Below are 6996 nucleotides of genomic sequence, written 5' to 3' on the forward strand. Positions count from 1 at the left end.
GATAGGCTCAAGGTGGCCCAGTCCAGGCAAAAGAGCTATCCAGATTCTAAACGCAAGGAGACAGTTTATGAAGTCGGAGACACAGTTTATCTTCGTGTATCTCCACTTCGAGGAGTTAAGCATTTCAGAGTTAAGGGAAAGTTAGCGCCACGTTTTGTGGGACCATACAAAGTTCTGGAGCATATGGGAGAAGTTGCTTACAAGTTGGAATTGCCCGAAGGGTTGTCAGGAGTTCACGATGTGTTTCACGTTTCCCAGTTGAAGAAGTGCCACGCAGAGATGGCTGATATTCCACTGAGAGACACAGTGCCACTAGAAGTGATTCAGTTGGACAGTGATTTGACCTATGAGGAGAAACCAGTCAAGATTCTCGAATATGCTAGTCGAGTCACCCGCAGCAAGGTTATCAAGTTTTGCAAAGTTCAGTGGAGCCACCATACCGAAGATGAAGCCACCTGGGAGCGAGAGGAAGATCTACGGAAGGACCACCCTCACCTATTTTCTAGCCAACCCAGATCTCGAGGGCGAGATTCATCTTAAGGGGGGTAGGTTTGTAACATCCCAAATTTTCAATTTGGAATGTTATACATTAGATCATCATTGCAAATCATATTTTATTGCATTTTGGCTCGATCCTAGAAATTCTACGCAACTCAAGGACCCACAGAGAGAGTTGGGGATTTCGTTATTTTCATATTTTAGTTTTCTCAAATTTTGAAAATAGGATCATTTGATTTCAATTATTTTATCTTCGTATATTTCTTTTATAAAAATAAGAGAGAGGGAATAAAATGACTTTCCCAAAATAAAGAAATATTGAGGATTTAATATTAAAATCAAATAAGATTTTATTTCGGAGTTTTGTCGCTATTTTATTTGAATTTAGGAAAAATTGCACGTTTTTCAAAATTGCATTTTACGGCCAAGAAAATGTCATCTCGTTCTAAATATTTTATTTAGACGGTGACAATTTGTTTTGGCATTTTTAGAATTTTAGTTTATTTTCTAGGATCTATTTAAGTTTCGGCGGAATATTTAAAAAAACTGTCCGGACCAAACGGGCCGAAGGCCCAGCCGCGCGACCCCGCCGCCCCATGCCCGCATCGAACTCCGTCGGAATCCGGGAGTCCGACGCCGCCCCAGCGCCCCCTTCCCCAAGCCAGCCCCCCCTTCCTTAAATACCCGCCGCCGCCGCCCCACTTCGCCACCCCAAGCCGCAACCGCAGCAGCGCCCGCAGCCGCCGCCGAGCCGCCGCACCGCCACCTGCCCCGCGCCGCCACCGCACCCCGCCGCCGCCGCCGCCCCGAAGAGCCCCACCTCGCCCCGCCGGAACCGCCACCCCACCTCGCCGAAGCCGCTGATCCGATCCGGAGCCGCCGTTTTTTTTCGGTTTAGGTAAAAACCAACCGGTTTTTATTTAAACCCTAGATTCGTTTTTTAGTTCGGTTTTATTTTTTTCTTCTCGGTTAGTTATTTAGCGGATGTTTGTCCATACGTTCGTTTTAACAAACAGTTTTCGTTGTTTAGCCGCACACAGCGAACGTTCATTCGTTAGCCTGTTCGTCCGTTTTTCTTTTTCTCGGATTTTCCACGATTATTTCTGATCGCGATTTCTGATCCGATTTTCGTTCTAGTATAACGTTTCGCTCGTTTATCGGAATCAGGCGATTCAAGCGCCTAGAGTTTCATCTCGAAACCCTCTTTCCGTTTGACCAACTCAAACAAGTTTTTGCTACTGTAAAATTTGACTTAGGTCCAGATTAGTAAATGAAGCTTGTTTCTTTCGCCGTTTGAGTTTCGTTGCTTCGTTTGATTTGATTCTTTTTGCAAACCGGAGTTCTTAAGTTGAACTTTCTGGTTAGATCTCTTATTTGAGTTTTACCTGTGCATTAGATGAGTGCTTATTGTATGATTATTTGTTTGCTATAGAGTACCCAGAGTGCGCCGCTTGCTACTTCGAATCTCTAGGTTTCACGGATCATCAGCAAGGCAAGTAACACTTTGATCATACTTCTTTACTACCCAGTTTTATTGCATTAGATCAATCCTCAAACAATTGCATGATTAGGATCTGATTAAAATGTGGGTATTGGGAAGTAGATGAGGTAGTGCCTATTACCTGTTTTATTATCAAACCTTTGGGAGTTACTTCTACGTTTGCTTATATTGCTATGCTATGCTAGTAGACGTGGATTGGGTGAGTGTATCCATGAAAGATGTCAGATTGTCATTTAATGGTTTACTTAAGGTGGCAACTTAAATTCACATATGGGTGGATTGAGGCACCTGGGGAACCCAGTGTTGCCTATATTTTTGGAAATCTCGGGTACCGTGTGATTCTCCTATGGACCGCCACCCAGGCTCAAAGGGATCATGAGATTATTCATGCTAGAAACTTTTGTGTGCAGCCGCAAGCTACTATGGGCTCTAGCATAGTTGATTAAGTTGTGTGACCTCTTTCAGTGGTAGACTAGCAGATGTAGGGATGTAGGTTGGTACTGTCTATCCAGAGTAAAGAGTTAATGTTTCTGAAAGACTGTGTCTCGGTCGTCCGTTTCTCAAACACCACGTAGTGCGAGAAATCAAGCGGAGGAGATCGAGTCTTGCGGGGGAAAGTGTGCAAACCTCTGCAGAGTGTATAAACTAATCATGGTTAGCTGTGTCCCCGGTTATGGATGTTTTGAGTATCTAGTACTTGGATTATCATGTGAATCTCATCATGTTACTTAATTTAATTTTGTTGGGATAATGATGATGCTTAATTGGGATTGAGTTGGAGGAACTTTCTCAATGTTTAACAACCACCATGATAGTTAAATAAAATTTATTCCTTTGTTGTAGGGAAAAATTGGCTTTATGCAAAACTATAACCATAGAGCTTTCCACCAGCCATATATGCATGTAGTGATAGCATTATTTTGTTCCTTATTCTCTATGTGTTACATTGCCAGCATATTCCATGTGCTCACCCGTTTTCGGGCTGCAACGTTCATGTTGTAGACTTTTCAGACGATGAGTAAGGTGCCTTAGGTCGTGATCTTATACTCAGTGATGCCGTTGGAGTTGATGGACTCGTTTATCTTCCAAGCCTTCCGCTGTTATCATTATTAGATGGCCTTAAGCCATATTTATTGTAATAAGTTCTCTTTTGAGACATTCGATGTAATAAGTGTGTGATTGCTACTCTATTATAAATCCTTCAAGTACTGTGCGTGTCAGCATTACCGATCCAGGGATGACACTAATGCATAGAGATCAGACTGTTTGAGGTCTGCTCGCTACAAAATGGTATTGCAATGCTAGGAAACAAGGCCTAGGGTTCATACTTTCACTAGTGCAAGTTCTCTCAACAATAATACTTGGATCATATAACTATCCCTCAACATGCAACAAAGAGTCACTCCAAAGTCACTAATAGCGGATAACAAACGAAGAGATTATGGTAGGGTACAAAACCACCTCAAAGTTATCCTTTCTGATCGATCTATTCAAGAGTCCGTAGTAAAATAACATGAAGCTATTATTTCTGTTCGATCTATCATAGAGTCCGTACTAGAATAACACCTTAAGACACAAATCAACCAAAACCCTAATGTCACCTAGATACTCCATTGTCACCTCAAGTATCCGTGGGCATGATTATACGATATGCATCACACAATCTCAGATTCATCTATTCAACCAACACAAACTACTTCAAAGAGTGCCCCAAAGTTTCTACCGGAGAGTCAAGACAAAAACGTGTGCCAACCCCTATGCATAAGTTCATTGAACCCGCAAGTTGATCACCAAAACATACATCAAGTTGATCACGTGAATATCCCATTGTCACCATAGATAAGCACGGCAAGACATACATCAAGTGTTCTCAAATCCTTAAAGACTCAATCCGACAAGATAACTTCAAGGGGAAAACTCAATTCATCACAAGAGAGTAGAGGGGGAGAAACATCATAATATCCAACTATAATAGCAAAGCTCGCGATACATCAAGATCGTATCACCTCAAGAACACGAGAGAGAGAGAGAGAGAGAGAGAGAGAGAGAGAGAGAGAGATCAAACACATAGCTACTGGTACATACCCTCATCCCCGAGGGTGAACTACTCCCTCCTCGTCATGGAGAGCGCCGGGATGATGAAGATGGCCACCGGTGAGGGATCCCCCTCCGGCAGGGTGCCGGAACGGGCTCCCGAGAGGTTTTTGGTGGCTACAGAGGCTTGCGGCGGCGGAACTCCCGGTCTATTATGTTCCTTAATGTTTTTAGGGTATGTGGACATATATAGGCGAAAGAAGTCGGTCAGGGGAGCCAAGAGGGGCCCACGAGGGTGGGGGCATGCCCAGGGGGTAGGGCGCGCCTCCGTGCCTCGTGGCTTCCTTGTTGCTTCCCTTATATGCACTCCAAGTCTCCTGGATTGTTTTTGTTCCAAAAATAACTCTCCCGAAGGTTTCATTCCGTTTGGACTCCGTTTGATATTCCTTTTCTTCAAAACACTGAAATAGGCAAGAAAACAACAATTTGGGCTGGGCCTCCGGTTAATAGGTTAGTCCCAAAAATAATATAGAAGTGTATAATAAAGCCCATAAACATCCAAAATAGATTATATAATAGCATGAATGCTTCATAAATTATAGATACGTTGAAGACGTATCACCCACCAGGGGTACAATGGTAATTCGGCTGGGTGTAGGCCCGGGCCGTCAGTGTCTGTAGTGGCCGGCTACTCTGTCGGCCGCTGGGGCTCGCCGACTGGTGGGTCATGCCGGCTGTTGGGCTTTAGGCCGACAGGCTGGGCCCACCGCCCGTGGGCCCTGTTGGCTGCTCATTACTGTAGCCTTGCCCGCGATGATGATGGCTTGGTCGGGGCGAGCGTGGCTACAGTGCCGCCGCCTGGTGGGCATTCACTATAGCCACACCCCGTCTAATCTGGATAATGGCGCACAAACTTCTAGAGGAGGGGAGGGTCGACTGCTGGGAGTCGGCCTCCCCCTATGCCGAATAGTCTGGTCGTGCCGCCTTTAGGTATCTCTCTGGCAGGTAGGGCCCGCCGCCTACGGGCCGTACCGATAGCTCGTCGTCGGAGATGGCCGCTCTGCCATGGGTGATGTCATAGTCAACGTGATAACAGTGTCGCGTCGGGCGAGGGATGGCCGCCCGGTACGCCGCACTGTGGCCACGCGCGCTCCAGGATTCGGGGGTGGCAGGCTGCACTATAGCCACACCCTGTCTTGTCACCGTAATGTGGGCGCAAACTTTGAGGGTGCATGGCAGGCCGCCTGCTAGGAGTCGGCCACTCTGGTGGCCTCCTGCTAGGAGTCGGCCCACTTTGGGACTGCTCATTGAGCCTTGCCACCTTCCCGCAGCCGGCCGCTTAGACCAGCCGGCCACGAGAAGGCGGCCCTTCGTCTTGGGCGCTTGAGGGGCGCAGTCGGCCCGATGTCTTGAAACGCCAGGGGAGCAGATAAGGCTACCCGTGGTCATTTACTGCGACAACTATTGTTTCAACCTTAGGGACCATATTGACCTCACATTTTCGTGTACCAGGACCGTATTAAAGCAACATGTAAGTTCCACGACTAAGTTGGACGTCGCCAGCGACTATGAGGACTATAGATGCAATTATCTCTTCTTGAAATAGTTCTAATCACACTTTTTCTTTCACCAAGCCAAAGATTAAATAATTTACACAAATCAGTCATGTCATTTAAACTTTAGGACCGGAGTGGATGTTTGGCACGCAAAGAGGAGAATACGCAAATTGTTGGCCGCTGATCTGCGTTAAGATTCGAAAATATGATTGTGTATATAGCGTGTTCTTCTTGTATTATAAGATTTGTATAGGTGCGTAATGCCACTGTATATCGAAGCCGTATACATGCCCCTATGGGGTCATATAACTACTATGATAAGTACATCTAACAGAGGCAAATAACTACATCTTCAATGGAAACCCGCAATTTTCCTCGCGCATCTGTCCACGAAGAGGAGGGGGAGACCAGTCCGCCAACAAAGATGTGGGAGGCCGTCATCCAACCCTAACCGCATACATTTCAAACTCTTTTTCAACAAACCAGATCGAAACCTTGACTGGTAACTGATACGTCTCTGTCGTATCTACTTTTCCTAACGCTTTCCTCTTGTTTTGGACTCTAATTTGCATGATTTGAATGAAACTAACCAGGAGTGATATTGTTTTCAGCAGAACTACCATGGTGTTGTTTTTGTGCAGAAATAAAAGTTCTCGGAATGGAATGAAACTTTGCGATGTTTTTTATACAATAAAAGAGAATTTCTGGAGCTAAGAACCACCGGAGGGGGGCACCTAGGTGGGCACAACCCACCAGGGTGCGCCACCCCCTCCAAGCGTGCACAGATGAGTTGTCCCCACCTAGTGGCCCCGCAGACCCTGAAACCAACGCTATAAAATCCTATTTTTCAGAAATAATTATCGCGTTTCACGAGACGGAGCCGCCGCCGTCTCATGTTCTTCATCGGAGGCCGGATCTAGAGTTCGTTCGGGGCTCCGGAGAGGGGGATCTTCGATCTTCGTCATCACCAACACTTCTCCGTCATCAATTCCATGATGCTCCCCACCGGGAGTGAGTAATTCCTTCCTAGGCTCGATGGTCGGCGAGGAGTTGGATGAGATTCATCATGTAATCGAGTTAGTTTTGTTAGGGTCTGATCCCTAGTATTCATTATGTTCCGAGATTGATGTTGCTATAACTTTGCCATGCTTAATGCTTGTCACTTTGGGCCCGGGTGCCTTGAATTCAGATCTAAACTATTTATGTTATCACCATTATATCCATGTTCTAGATCCGATCTTGCAAGTTATAGTCACCTTCTACGCGTTATGATCCGGCAACCCCGGAGTGACAATAGTCGGGACCACTTCCGGTGATGACCGTAGTTTGAGGAGTTCATGTATTCATCGTGTGCTAATGCTTTGTTCCGGTTCTCTATTAAAAGGAGGCCTTAATATCCCTTAGTTT

Source organism: Triticum aestivum, chromosome 2B (assembly GCF_018294505.1).
Source record: "Triticum aestivum cultivar Chinese Spring chromosome 2B, IWGSC CS RefSeq v2.1, whole genome shotgun sequence".
NCBI lineage: Eukaryota > Viridiplantae > Streptophyta > Magnoliopsida > Poales > Poaceae > Triticum > Triticum aestivum.